The 14,626-nt window shown below is 45.9% G+C and overlaps 1 protein-coding gene across 2 annotated transcripts in view; it reads left to right on the top strand.

Moving 5' to 3' along the window:
- Positions 1–5,379: 5,379 nt before the first annotated feature.
- Positions 5,380–14,626, top strand: part of LOC119647706 (restin homolog) — a 253,854-nt gene continuing 244,607 nt past the window's right edge. The window contains exon 1 of one of the 2 annotated variants that reach the window (XM_038048791.1): positions 5,380–5,895. The gene's annotated coding sequence lies outside the window, so the exon portion shown is untranslated. The remainder of the gene's footprint in view (positions 5,896–14,626) is intronic. The other variant, XM_038048793.1, reaches the window with a different exon arrangement.

Raw genomic sequence — 14,626 nt, 5'->3', positions numbered from 1 at the left:
GCGTGCTTGCATAGGCAATGCGTTGCGTCGATGGACTAACGCGACTCATTAACGTAGTTCGAGTAGATGGTCCCCAGGTAGAGTAAGTTGGACACTCGAGGACTACTTGAGAGACATTCTCCGATGAGGGTTGTAGGTCGGCTTGCGCGAACGCTGGCTTGAGTCTCTCGGTAGACACGTTAACTCGGCGTCCGCTCATGTCGACTTCGTAAAGGATGTCAGACAGATGTTGAAGGACTTTCTTTGGTTCAGAGTAGGGCGGCGACAGAGACCTCCCTGCGCACCCACGCACAGAAAGACGTGAGTGCATGTGCTAAGCTTTTTATTCACGAAGGTTCTCTGTTGTGTTGTGACTTCACGCATAATGTTGCGCAGATTGGTAAGGAACTCATGGGGGCCCGTTGATTCATTGCTGGTAACGAGGAATTCTCCTGGGAGCGACAGAGTAGTTCCGTAGGGGATCTACGCACGAAGCGTCCAGGCCCTCCTTCCAGCAAGTACGAAGTCCCAATAGGACGGTGGGCAGTAGGGTTTTTACTCGTGGCACACAATTGCGGCCTTAAGTGTGTGATGCAAACGTTCCGTTTGAAGCGGGTGATAAGGCGACGACCTGGTCCTGGAGCATCCGATGAAGCTGGCTAGCGACTTGAACAAGGCCGACTTGCTTTGAGTAGCCTGGTCCGTTGTAATCGTACGAAGCGTTCCGTAACTTGCAAACTAGTTATTGTAGAAGGCCTTTGTCTCGTAGTCTGCAGTCTGGCCAGCCATTGGAATCGCCTCAGGCCACATGGATTACCGGTCGATTACAGTCAAACAATACCTGAAACCTTGTGAAACAGTCAAGGAACCTATGACGTCTAGACGAACGTGTTGGGTATCGGAAGCGTATGGGGCGGATTCTGTTGATGGCGCGACTTCTTCGAGCACTGGCATGGTATACAAATGTGGGCCCAAATACGGACGTCTCTTTTCAATCCAGCCCACGCGAACTTCTCTGCTTCAGGGATATGGTCTTGTCATGAAGCAGGTTTCGTAGCTCCGTGCCCACCTGTGGGGCAGTTCATCTCTGCTAATGACGACAGGCATTTCGATGATTTCGATACGAGAAAGTGCATCTGCTACTTCATTGCTTGTGCCAGGAATGAAAGGAAAGTCCGTTGTAAACTGAGATATGTAGCTGAGATGTCGCTGTTGTCGTGGCAAAGCTTTGTCAGCCGACTGAGCCAACGCGTATATAAGCGGCTTTTGGATTGTTAACATAAAGAAATCGGAACCCTCGCGGGCTGTAAATTGCCAACAGCTCGCGGTCGAACGCGCTGTATTTCGCTTCCGAGGCGAAGAGTTTCTTTTGATAAAAAGCTAACGGGAGCCACTGTTACTCCAGGCCTGAGACTTCGGAGGCGTCGATAGTAAACCTCAAATGCACGAGTAGTTCGGCGTCGGCTAGGCTGTTTCTGTGTCCTTCGAAGGTATCCTCGGCTCTGGCGTCTATGCGATGATACTCTTGTTTCCCTTCTTAGTCCGGTGTGCAGTATTTGTTGAGTGGGGCTTTCAGCGTAAAGGCTTTGGGGACGAAACGTCGATTAAAGTTAATGGTCCCAAGTAATCATCGGAGGTCCGTGACGGTAGCCGGTTTTTTGAATTTGCGGATTGCATCTACCCACGTCTTTCTGTGGCACGAGGTGTAGGGGCTTGCCCAGGGGCTTTTGGAAGGTAGCAGTAACCTTTGCTTTTCATGAACTGGAACTCCTCTCACATGATACAATTTGATGAGCTGCCTGGGCGAGATCGCGCGCTGATGCAGCTTAGTTCCAACCACAGCCCTTCAACCTATTTCGCCAAGGAGTCGATCTTTTGAAACGGACTGCGATCTAGTGTCGTTCTGAATGCTCGATATGGCGTTCGGCACGGGGTTGCTGGCGATGCGATCTGCGGCGATAACCAATTTCTTAGAGTCATCTTGGCCGTTAACGACTACGATGGCGTAGAGGTGGGGCGGAAGGTGCTGCAACCAAAGTGATTTCACTAGAGACTGTAGCACGTATCTACCGGTGGTGTACTGCAGGCGCCGCAGGAATTGCAACCGACGCTGGTCGTTCAGCTCCAGATCTGAAAGGAGTTGGCGCACCCTCCCGTCTTTGGTGAAGCCAAACACGGTGAGAAGCTTTTGCTCAAGCGCCTGATATTTATTAGTGTCGGGCGGCATCTCTAAAATGTCTTCCAAGTGGGTCAGAATTGATATATCTAACTTAGCTACAACTCTGCCAAATCACGCTCCGTCACTCTTAATATGGTTGTTTTGGAATTGCGTCTCGACACGTAAGAATCACAGATCTGGCTTGCTTTGCTAAAAGGTAGGTAGCATGGGCATAATTGCATTTACCTCAAAAAGAGCGGCTATGGTGCTTGAGGCCGCGGGGGCCTAGCCTCCGTCGGCGTCGTACAAATGCTATTCAGCATTCTTAAATGCAAATTGTTTCCTTATCGGGGTCACCAATGTGTTTTCGAGTCCTTGGGTACGGCATGCGTCAATGGCGAAAAAGCCAGTACTTGAAAAAGTATCATAACAACAACGGTTTCATTTAAGCGAAAAGGAATTTAACAAGTTTAACGAATTGTAGGTTAGGTGTTGACTGAATGACTGCTTCAGATCACCCGGTCGATATGTGCGACTACTTTTCTAGCTTCACCCTCTAAAAGCGATCCTTGGAACAGCGCCGAATGTTCCTTTATGTGTGCACCCTTTTCAAACTCTGTAATTTCCTGATACTCCAGGTATAAGCTCATCATTAGAGTGAATGCGCAATTTGTCCAGGGGGGACCCAGTGCACTGGATAAGTAGCGTTGGAAATCATCCCACTTTGTAAGATTGAAGGATCTGCATTAATGGGATGGTGGAGGGAAGGGAGAATTTGCTGTAGTTGCAGAGAGAGGCTGAGGGCATGGTGTTGGAGTGGGTTGCCAAAAAGGAGCAGCTAGTGACACATGCTGAGAGATTGGACAAGATTATCAAGCCGTCTAGGAAGGAAGACCCTCGAAGAAAAGATGGAACTCCAGCATTAATTGGGAAGGAAGAAGAAGTAAAGAATTGGCCTGGCTGGAACCAATCGAAGAGGACTTTGCCGTTTTCTGTGTTAACTGAGTCACCTCAAGATAGGTGCTTCGCGTTGAGGTCACCGCCGAGGATCAAGGCATCGAAACTGGCCGCGATTTTCCAGAGTTCGGCCCGAATGGGAGTGATTTGTCGACCTGTGCCGCTCGGGAAGTAGAGAGAGCCGATTAGAACTCGGGGGATGCCTCCATCTTTAACGGGAAGTCTGACTACTGCTGACAAGCAGTTTGATGCTCAGTCCAGCTGATGGGATGCTATTTGCCCTAAGTCTCGATCTGACTAGGATGGCTGTTCCTCTGACCGCGTCATTGCGGAAAGTAATGTAACCGGGAGGATATAGTTTTGCGTTGGGGGCTTCCCTCAATCTGGTTTCGATTAGGAGAGCGAGGTTAGAATCGGAATCTTCGAGGAAGAAACGTTTGTTGCTAGAAATGAGCAAAGTGTTGATGTGAGCACTTTCATTTTGGTTTTGTAGCAATTTTAAGAAGAATTGTGAGTACGCTTCGGTTTTGCCTTCAGGGGGAGGCGGAGGTAGTTGTAGTAAAAGATTGTGTTTCACAGGGAGGAGAATGACATGTTGAATAGCGAGCTGACTTCCATGAAGAAGTCCCTAGGAATGGAAGAATATGGGGACGATGAAGAGCTAAGGGTTTCGGATCTTACTCGACCCTTGGCTACTGCGGCAGAGGGATTGAGGCAGAGGTCTAAGTTGAGAGACAAGAACAGCGGAGAGTCTGTAAAGGGAGGGGGGGGGGGGGCGAAACAGAGCGGGAGTGCGGGATGCTTTAAGTTCTCTTTGTGTGGGATTAGTTCCAGCCTACGGGGACATTTGGAGAAGTTGGCTAGGTGACCCAATTGGCCACAGTTTGCGCATTTGAGGGGCGCCGCCGACTCCTTGTCGGCGTTGCCTTGTACTGTCGAACGGAGGCAATCCCTGGGGGGCATGTGGGACCGCGCACTTGACACGTCTGGGATCATATCCGCAGTTTGAGGAAACGTGGCCAAATTGTTGGCAGTTAAAACATTGGGTGACATTCCCTTTTCTGGGTTTCTCCCAACTGATCCACTGATGAAATAGGATATTTTGTTTAGTGACTTTGTTGGTATCTGCCTCGGAATTGAGGGTCTCACGGCTTAATATGGTATTGTTGGCTCGTGATCACGCATTGGAAACCTTGATACGCGGGTTACAAAACCTGTGTTAATTGCTTTATTTCTGATGTCAAATGGTCGGGAGGAATTGGGTAGGGGAGGTTCCTTTGAGGATGAGGGTTGGCTTCCTCTCCTTCTTCTGAGTGAAGGAATGACCTTCCAGTGATGCTGATTAAGTGGAGGAATTTCTTATCGGAATTGGGGTAATTGTGTCGGACTTTGAGCCTGTCGGCCAGTAGGTGGGTTGCCAGCGCCTTGGCAATCAAGCTAGACAGAAAAATCGGAGAGACAAAGCTAATTCTATTCTTACCTTTAACTACTGGCGAGTTGGCCGTGTCGGCAGATTTCGAAGTTCCGGGACGTGAGCGCGTCCCTTCGGAGCGATGTTCGTTGTCAGAGAGAAAATGAAAGCGGTTTTTGCTCGCTGGGGCTTCGGAGTCCGAGATGTCCGAATCCGTTTGTCTTCACTTGAAGACAGACTTACCTGAAGCAAGTTTGAATTCGTCTTGAAATCCTTGGATGCAATTGACAGAGGATTTTGCTTCACCATTCCTTTTCACGCTGTGGTTTAGTGTCTCTCGAGTAAGGACGCTTGCTCAGATTATCTAAATGTTTATATTTGACAGACGAAAAGGTTGGTAACCACTAGACTTACATAGTAAAATGTTTTTAAACCAACAATATTTATTCTACTGAAGTCATTTCATTTGAATTGAGTGATCGAAATCTGTTTTCGTTTGGTAGCTGGAAGAGATCCTCTAAATTCGAAAATATCTCTTTATAACAAAAATTCCTGAGAATAATTCTGAAGAAACCCGTCAAGGAAAAAAATATCTTCAATCTCATATTGAAACCAACCGAACTGCAACGGTCGACATTATTACTCCTCAAACTGTTGTCTCAGTAACATTCAAACTTTTTCCAATTCAACTAAAAACTTCCAGCTGACTTGCTGGCGGAGAAGACGACTGCCGACCAGCTGCTATCACTTGGTCTTCCCCGCCAATTTGGGGGAAAGCATTCGTGTGCATAGGCGTCCGCTTTCCAATCTGCCGTGCACATTTCGTTGGGGGCGAATGCATCTCGTGGTCGGTTTTCGGCTTTTCGGCCACGGCCGCCGTTCGCGTTCAGTTCGCCAGAACGCGTCGACCGATTTGGGTGTACAGTGTGAGTGTGTGCTGCCGCCCGAGTTTTCCATTGTACTGTCAAGAACCGTTTTCTGTCCACAGTTTTTCCTTTTTCTTTTTGTCGTTGTTTTGTGTTTTGTTGTGGAGCTGACTTGGGGTAGCGTGTGAGGTGTTAAGTGGTCCAATTGAGATCTTCCGGGCTTGGATTGCGTGAGCCCGTTTGCGTCCAATTGCAACAAATTGCAGTGTCTCGACTCGGGACGTTGGGGACAATACGGTCGACCCGGAAGACCTTCCAAAGGACTCGTCCAGTGATTTCGGTGCTCCGCGTGTGTGTGCCGCTTCTGTGAGGTGAATGAAGGCAGCGAGTGGATAGGAAAATCTGCCAGAAGTGAAAAGGGATCTTTTTTGTGCATTTGTGACTCTGGACGACTGCAAGGATTCCGCCTGAGTCGCTGGTTTGCGGCACCACCCAAGGGCCAGGAGTGGGAAATCCAATCAACTGTGAGTACATTTGCGTAAATAGCGACAACGACAGGGGTGAAGGCGCGGGCCAGGATCTGTTCTGGAGCATGATTTTTGCGTGTATCTCCTGTCGAAGTATTTGTGGGGCATTGGGGTAGGAAAGGACATTGCCTTGAAACCACTTTAAGATTGCTCCGTGACGGAGATCCGCCTGGGAAAAGTTTGACGGCACCGAGGCGACTTGGAAGTATCTATTCCTGTCCGGCGTAGGATCCCTGGGATTTTGAGAAATGGCTGGTGCTATTTTAACTGTAAATGGAAATTGTGATTTAAATGTTGTGGGAGGCGGCCCCGAGAAAATGATGGTTCTCACTCTGCGGACGAAGTAAGAACAGTCGGACAACGGGACGAATCTATTCCCGTATCGCATGAATAATTGCCTCAGCGAATATCAAACTGTGCCGAGAGTCCTTTGGTTGGCAGTTGTACGGAGGACATGGACCGCGTGTTCGTTTTATGGAAAATTCTAGGGCTGAGGGAAAAAAATGTTGTTCGACCGCATCGATTCCTGTATGATGAGAAGTTCAGGCAGATAAGGGTGCGGGCTAATACGGGAGAATGCCAGGGTTTAGCGATTTCCAATTTGATATCATCATGGGAACTAACAGATGAATACTCCCCGCGGATAACACAATATTGGCAGCTTATCATCGTGGATCAATCACGCCTACATGCAAGCGGTGTCGGTGTCTGGAGTCGCCTTCTAACTTCTACCACCGAAATTCTTCCTTTCGTCATAGAAACATTTGTAGTCGGCCATCAGCTGTTTCTCTTAGTTTTGAGACGGCAGACTCACAGGTTTATTCAGTTCTATAACTTGTGATTTGTTCCGCATTATCCCGGCACAGCATAGATAATATTGGCTGAGTTCTATATCGTTGTCGAGGAACCTCATTAGCTTCAACGAAAAAATTAGTATTTGACAGTTCTGGGCAGGGCAGAGGTAACTCATCAGACGCTACCTCACCTTTGCCCTGGAAACAACGTGAATGCAAGTGATCAGGTGTTGGCCGCGTTTAATATAGGCATTTTGCTTCCCTGATCTCGTTGCTAGACGCAGTGGATGCATTTTTGAACCTCGGCCAGTCTCTGTTGTTGTTTTGCTCGCTTGAAGGGTTTTCATACATCTGTTCTCATTCTGGTTGGGTTCCTATTTCACTAGGGTATATCCTTTATCAGATGCCGCTCCAATAATGCCCAAGAAGCAGCGCAACCGAAAGTGATTACCAGATATTGGATACTCCTTTATATGCAAACGAATTCAAGACTCCCTTAACTCAGAAACAATATTTCTGACCCGAGAATATTAGGCTTGAAGCAGGCTTAATATAATTCGCACTCACATCATGTTTGTGAATTTATATTAAACGCGGCCAACGCCTAATGACATTCACGTTGTTTCCAGGGAAAAGGTGAGGTAGCGTCTGATGAGTTACCTCTGCCCTGCACAGAACTGTCAAATACTAATTTTTTCATTGAAGCTAATGGGTTTTCTCGACAACGATATCAAACTAGGCTATACAAAGCTATAGTCAAAAATGGGTCAACATCTTTTGTCCGTCTGGAAAAGGAGAATGGGACATTTACCGAGAATGAGGAGGACAGTGTATACTTGCTTCTCATAACTAATTTTCCGAGGTCTTACCCCACAGTGGAAGACGACAACATTCTGTCTGACATCCCAAGAACGAATAAAAGTGGAAGAAAGGGGCACTGGAAACTAGCAAAAATGGTATGCTTGGAAGCTAGGGCAAGGTGAGCAGTGGGATCTTTTAAACTACTTAAATCACCCGGAGTAGATGGCATTCTCCCAGCGCTAATCCAGAGAAGCCTAGAAATCATTTTAGAGTCTCTTCTGAGGGTGGTAAGGGGCAGCATAGCTCCCTGTGATTTTTATCTATTCGGAAAACTTAATTTGTCGATGAAAGTCATGCATTCCGGCAATTCAAAAGGCGTATACCGACATACTCCGAGCCATGCAGGTAAACGATCTAAAATTGTCATTCGAAAAATTGTAAAGTCGCGCAAATCAGTGTATCGAAGCGGAAAGAGACTATTTTGAATGAAATAGAACAATTTTGCCAAAACAAAAACCATTTGTTGTTCTTATTTTGAAAAAGTTCTGTTTACTTTGAGGCAGACTGTGTATACCAGGGCATGGAGGCGGGCGAAAGTGGTTCTTATTCCGAAAGTAAGTAAAAATGATCCTTTTCATCCTGAATCTTTCAGACCAATTTACCAAACATCGTTTGTACTCAAAACGCCGGAGGTCATAGACAACTATATTAGAACTAACGTTCTAAAGCGTAATACCCTACATCACTGTCAGCACGCTTACCGGGCAGGACGGTCAACTGAAACTGCTCTGTATCAGCTGACAGAGGTACCTCGGGATGCCATAGAAACAAAAGAAATTGCACTGTGCGCGTTTTTAGATATCGAAGGAGCATTCGACAACACATCGCACACAGAGATACAAGATGCCTTGAGTCGCAAGGGGGTGGAAGATTCCCTGGCATTCTGGATGGGCAAAATGTTAGAGAGAAGGCAAATATTCTATTGTCATGAGTACTACTCAAGGTTGTCTGGGCCGGGTACTATCACCGTTTATGTGCGGGATAGTAGTGGGCGACCTTTTGGACCAACTAAAAAATACTGGAATACAGCCCCAGGTTTAGGCACGTAGACAGATGTGCCTCCTTTAATCTCCAAAGGAACTACAGGGCGCATTCTGATAGCCAAGCAGCGATCAAGGCATTTAGGTCTAACCAGGTGAACTCTAAACTGGTATTGGAATGCCTTGAGAGTCTGAATACGCTCGGCTCGCATAATAAGGTCTGGATACTCTGGGCTCCAGGCCATGTTGGGCTGCAAGGTAACGAGGCAGCTGACAAACTGGCCAAGAAGGAAACAAGGACGCCTTTACAAGGGCTAGAAGCCTTCTGTGGAATCGCTGAGGGAACTATACTGGGAGGAATGCAGCAGTCGAGGGTGTTTATTGAGGGATACGAACCTAAGCGCACAAAGGACTGACCTCACCAAGAAGAACCTCGGAATAATAGTAGGAATTCTCACTGGTCACTGCCATCATCTGGGGAAGCTAGGGATATCTACGGTGTGTTGAAACCTCTATACACGTTCAGGGATAGGTCGAGGCACCTGGGAGAACACTTAATACCAGATGAAAAGTTGAAAGATTTGGAAGTAGGGAATATAATAAAATTCCTAATGGTTAAAGGTTTGGTTAAAAGGGGCGCAACGGTATGAGGACTCATGGTCATCTTTTTTTCGTATTTAGAATATTTGTCAAAGCAACTTTATCTTGGAGGAACCAGATCTTGGTTTGCCCAATTGGGATGCTTTACCCAGTTGTATGTCACTAGTAAATAGAGGTAACGACAATCGACCCCGAATTGCGCGGACATTATTTCTTACGGAATTCGTTCGGGTTGATGGCAAAACCGTAGGATGCGGCGCAGATTGGCAACTTTTCACCATGAAAGAGCTGAAAGAGGAGGCAGTCCTCTCTATGAAAAATAATAATAGCCACAAAAAACACCTAGTAACCACTTCGGTCATGCTGCGTCAGAGGCAGAGGTGAGGTTGTGTCTGATGAGTTGCCTCTGCCCTGGACGAAACCGCAAGTAGTTTGTTTTTTACTAGAGAATTAATTTCATATGCCGGGTTGCGTCTTGCGGATATTGATGGATATTGATGGAGATTATTTTCTTACACAGCTTCTAAGTGAACATGGAGATTTTCAGTGTTAGCTGGTCAATATTGGGATGGCACGATTCCCTGATTATGCCGATTACATCTTTTTCTCTTGTGGAACATGGAATGTGATTCGTCAGCAAGTTTCTGTAAATACAAGGGAGCTCTGTTGCCCACTAGGTTCAGGTTCTTCATGTGGCAAAGAAGATCGGACGGCAGGTGTTTTTGAATTAACAATTCCCTTCCTTCTATCCGCTCCCTTTGGTGAAAGGAATTGCCTGATTTCATGGCTTCCTAAGGCGGGAGAATTGGAAGGGTAGCCTGAAGAAAAAATGTCAAACAGTTTCAGGCTAGTTCTCTGGTTATGGGAGGTGGTTTGTTGGTAGTCTGACGCTGGTCTGACAGGAGAGGGTGGAAATGGAGGATTCCCCCGGGCCCGGAATAGAAACTTCTATTAAAATGGAATAACAGGGTGTCAGAATGATTTTCATCAGAGACCCGCATAATTTTGACCACCGGCTCGCATAAGTTTCACTCTGGGCTCGGATTTTTTCTCTATCCCCAGCCTCTCAACATTCCTCTTTGCTTTTGCAAAGAGCGAGGTGTATTCTTATTTTTTAATATTGACAGTACCAAGCATAATGTTTTGTTTGCAAACGTGGTCAGTCCTTTGATTTGGTCCATTTTGATTGATTACTATCAGGCTTGACTACGATTAGGACATCTGCTTGGTTTCATATTGAGCCATGGAGCTTGGTTAAATGATTGTGGAGAAGCCGACTGAAGATAGGCAGCATCAAAGTCGAAGTTTTTAATCTGGCTGGTAACCGCGCTCTTCCTATTCATGCTAACTGCATTGTTGGTTAGACCACGCAATAGAAACCACTATCCCCGGACAACCAGCGGTTTCTCTGAGGTCGTCCAAGAACAGTTTACCTCATACCTTTTGTGTTGTTCTACATAGAAACATCGCGTTTTCCTCTCCACATCAGCAGTGTGTGTTATAAGATATGCTAAGTATGGCATCGTGATCTCCTATTGGTTGATGCCGTGTGTAGCTCATAAGTTCCCATGTTCGGATTTTGTTCCAGGAGCGCCAAATCTTCCCTAATACAGATCAGATGGTGTTCCTATGCCATCTGGAGTTAGTAACTGATAAGAAGTGCGAGTAAATTCCATTCCTCCAGATAGCCAGCGGAAAGCAGACTGTGCCCGCCCAGGGGCATTCCTATGACGTGGGTCGAAGAAGAATGAACTGCTTAGAATGCATAGTTTTTCCCTTCATTGATTCACCAGGTGGAATACGCTGAAAGATTGTGCGATTAAGATATGTGTGTCCAAAAAAATCCCAGCTCGAACTCAATAAAATAGTTTGAGAGTGGTTCGTTGAAGAGGTCCAAGTTTTGTAGAGCCCTACTGTCCAGCGCTCTGATTTCGGCGGCTTGACAGCCCCACATAATATAATATATTTGATATGACAGTACATTGAGAGGGACTGCATAGCAATGCTCTACACCAGCAGTTGTTTGCATCTCCATGTTTTCCTTGCTCATCGCAGACTACTACACAAAAACATATGCTCTACCCAGCCGTACGACTATTTTTTGGGGAAGTATTCAATTTTCAGTTATGAAGGACTTCTTGCAAGTGCTGGAAGCTTTACCGGCTTCCTTAATCCATATTTCTATGTTTAGTCTCCAAATTGACTTCGCATTCAGGATCAGGGAGGGGGTGAGGTGTAACCCAGGTTTCTTTGGCTTGGTTAGTTTGTTAGCTTTGGTTCAATTTATGGCAAGTCCGCATCTGGCAGCCCACAGGCTCGTCTTTTTAAAGCACATTTGCCAAAATCTCGCTAATAATGGTGGGAAATATTTTCAATGCTAATATCATGTTGCCGCCATACGCTACCATGTCGAATTTCCTTAGGATTACATCCATGACTATTATTCAGAACATTAGAGAGATTGTGCCGACTTGGTAGGTCCCTTTTCTTATGACAACGGCTAAATTGCAGATCTGTTTAGATTACCCTGGTTCTTAGAATAGATGAATTTAGCACTAATATTGTTGAAGGTTTCTTCTAGATCTCTACTTCATCGGGGTGATTGGATGTTATAACCACTCCAACTTCATTTTTGAATCCGCCGACAATGGTTTGCTGAACTTCTGGGAGCCGTAAAACGTAAAGCTTCGTCCGAATCATAAAGTAGCTTCCGCAGTCGGAAGTAGTCGAAGATTATATTTAATATATATTTTGAAGTTTGTGCCGCGATGAACGCTTCGATGATACGGTTCCATCTGGCAAAATCTGGCACATTCTTGATGTCGAGATTTACCAGTGCGCAGTATTTCGTCGTAAGATTTTCTGGCTAGCTCAAAAACCAGTTTGGTAACATTAACCGCTGACCGAACCTTCAGGAAGCCAAACTGCCTATTTGATAAGTAACCACCACTACCAATTACATATTAGATATAGCCGATTGTAGATTACTCGCTCGAGGACCTTGCCTATTGTATTCAGAAGACAGATAGGTCTTCCTTGGCATGGTAGTGTCATATGTTCGGTATATCTGTTGGGGCAGGTGCGATGCTTTTTCAATGGCCGTTCCAGTAAACGCGGTGTTCCACTGCAACACCTCCAGAAATTTATCCTCAACAAGTGCTCTTGATGATCAAGCGGTTTCTCATTTCTTCAGGTGAGGATTTAATATTTTGGGTCCCTTATCAATATTAATATATATCGATTGATGGTCGCTATGTGTATATTCTTCGCTAACATGCCAGAATCAATGCTTGACCAACAAATTACTTACGAAATTAAGATTTGTGGATTCGTCCAGGGCAGAGGCAAGTCATCAGACGCTGCCTCACCTCTGCCCTGGGAGCAGCGTGACCGAAGTGGTTACAAGTCACGTCAAGTGTATGAATTATAACGAACACAAATCTCCCTTGTAAAATGTTTAGGCATAAGCCGGCAGAGGTTAAATTAAAATTTTGTTTAAGAATTGAGGGATTCCTAAGTCCGCCATCCACTTAATGGCGGACCGGACCAGTTGGAAAGCAAGATGCTTTCGCGGTTGTGGTCTACGGAATTCTTATCTTTGGGCAAGCACCCAAGATGCAAAATTTAAGACTTTTGGTTCCGTCCAGGGCAGAGGCAACTCATCAGACTCTGCCTCACCTTTGCCCTGGGAGCACCCTGATCGAAGTAGTGGACCACAACAGCGAAAGCATGTTGCTTTCCAACTGGTCCGGTCCGCCATTAAGTGGACTTAGGAATCCTTAAATGGTTAAACAAAATTTTACGAAAGTAAGATTCACGACTGAGCCTAGTTCTTCACGCCTAAATAAATGTTTATGCGTCTGATATTGGCCTGGGGTAGGATTCTTCCCCTTTCATTTGTTTCCCCACTCTATTGCCCAAGCGTTGAAGCCACCAGCAATAATTTTGGGGTTGCGATTTTTGGCGTCTCTCGATAGTCTATCAGCATATTGCAATATTCTGGTATTGTCATACTTGAAGCGGTATAACAGCTGTAAATGTAGAGGCCATCGATCTTAACCCTCACACACGCGATACTCATCGCTTACTGCGAGGCTCGATTACAGCAAGCCTACACGGCAGGCTTTACACGTATGTTGGTTTCCTAAACGCCTTAATGGTGGCTTTTGTTTCGTTCGCAGACAATAGCAACAACAATTTCGTTTTCATACACTTTCTGTGGAGGTCTAGGAGGTCCTGGGCGGCTTGGCAGTGATTTAGATTAAGCTGGATGACTCTCATTTACCTAGGGTTCTACCCGTGTTCTCTATGTGTTTGCAATCGCGATCTTGGATTTCATTGCATAGTAGACAGTGAAGGTTTTTAGTGCAGTTCTTTGCCAAATAATTTTCCCCTCCATATCTTCGACACAGTTTGGTTTTATCGGTGTAGGTCGTCGCGATCCATTTTTTTCTTCGATACTTCAAACAGCGATCATCCTTTTTGTGTTCGCCTAATTCGCATTACATTGTCGATAAGCTCCGTCAGGGTAGGATCTGCCTTAGCCCTTCGTAAAATATCCTCTTTTGCTGTTATTACCAGCGCTTTTTGGCGATTTCGCTTCGTAATCCTTCTGTTTCATATCGCTCCTTGCTTAATTTAATCAGAATCCAACTTGGGCTTGGATCCTTTTAGCTGGTGGCTCCTCCAGCATCGACCAATATTTTGGCGGGGAATCCTTCTTTTTTTTCTTTTGTATCTGTCGGTGTACGGTTGTGTTTCGTGTCTTGGCTATGGAACGGTCTTCCGAAGCCGGGTTTGGGCCAGATCCTTTCTGTGGAGTAGCGTCGTTGGGGATGTTTGAGTTGCTCTATCTGCCGTCGCCTCCTTTGGCAGTGTTAGTCAATCATTGCTTAGTGCCTCATGGGCTTTGTTATAAGAAGCTTTTGGTTGAATTCGCATTCATCATCATCAACGGCGCAACAACCGGTATCCGGTCTAGGCCTGCCTTAATAAGGAACTCCAGACATCTCGGTTTTGCGCCGAGGTCCACCAATTCGATATCCCTAAAAGCTGTCTGGCGTCCTGACCCACGCCGTCGACCCATCTTAGGCAGGGTCTGCCTCGTCTTCTTTTTGAATTCGCATTGGTCTTATTTATTTATTTATTTATTTAATTAACGGACAACAAACAGAGAATTCCAATTAATTATTGTCCTCAGGAGGAGGAGGAGAAAGCAAAAAACTTATCCTACGTTTAAAATTACTTAAAGTAGGGAAGTTAAAAGGACCAAGCTGTTTTGCATTATAATTTCGGCAAAGTCTGGGAATCGGGGAATGAAAATTGACTTCGAGTTCCGCGAAGAGCACATTGAAAATATCTGCGTTACGTGTGTTATAAGACGCAGGACGACTGGTGATCTCGTCAGCGGCGGAGCAGTCCATCAGGCCCGAGGAAAGTTTAAAGAATGTGCATAGATCCAGATAGGATCTATGCTGTAGTAGGAAGGGAAGG

The sequence above is a fragment of the Hermetia illucens genome, chromosome 2 (genome assembly GCF_905115235.1).
Source record: "Hermetia illucens chromosome 2, iHerIll2.2.curated.20191125, whole genome shotgun sequence".
Taxonomy (NCBI): domain Eukaryota; kingdom Metazoa; phylum Arthropoda; class Insecta; order Diptera; family Stratiomyidae; genus Hermetia; species Hermetia illucens.
Note: the sequence above shows the minus strand (reverse complement) of the source record. Positions and strands in the feature narration are given on the sequence as shown.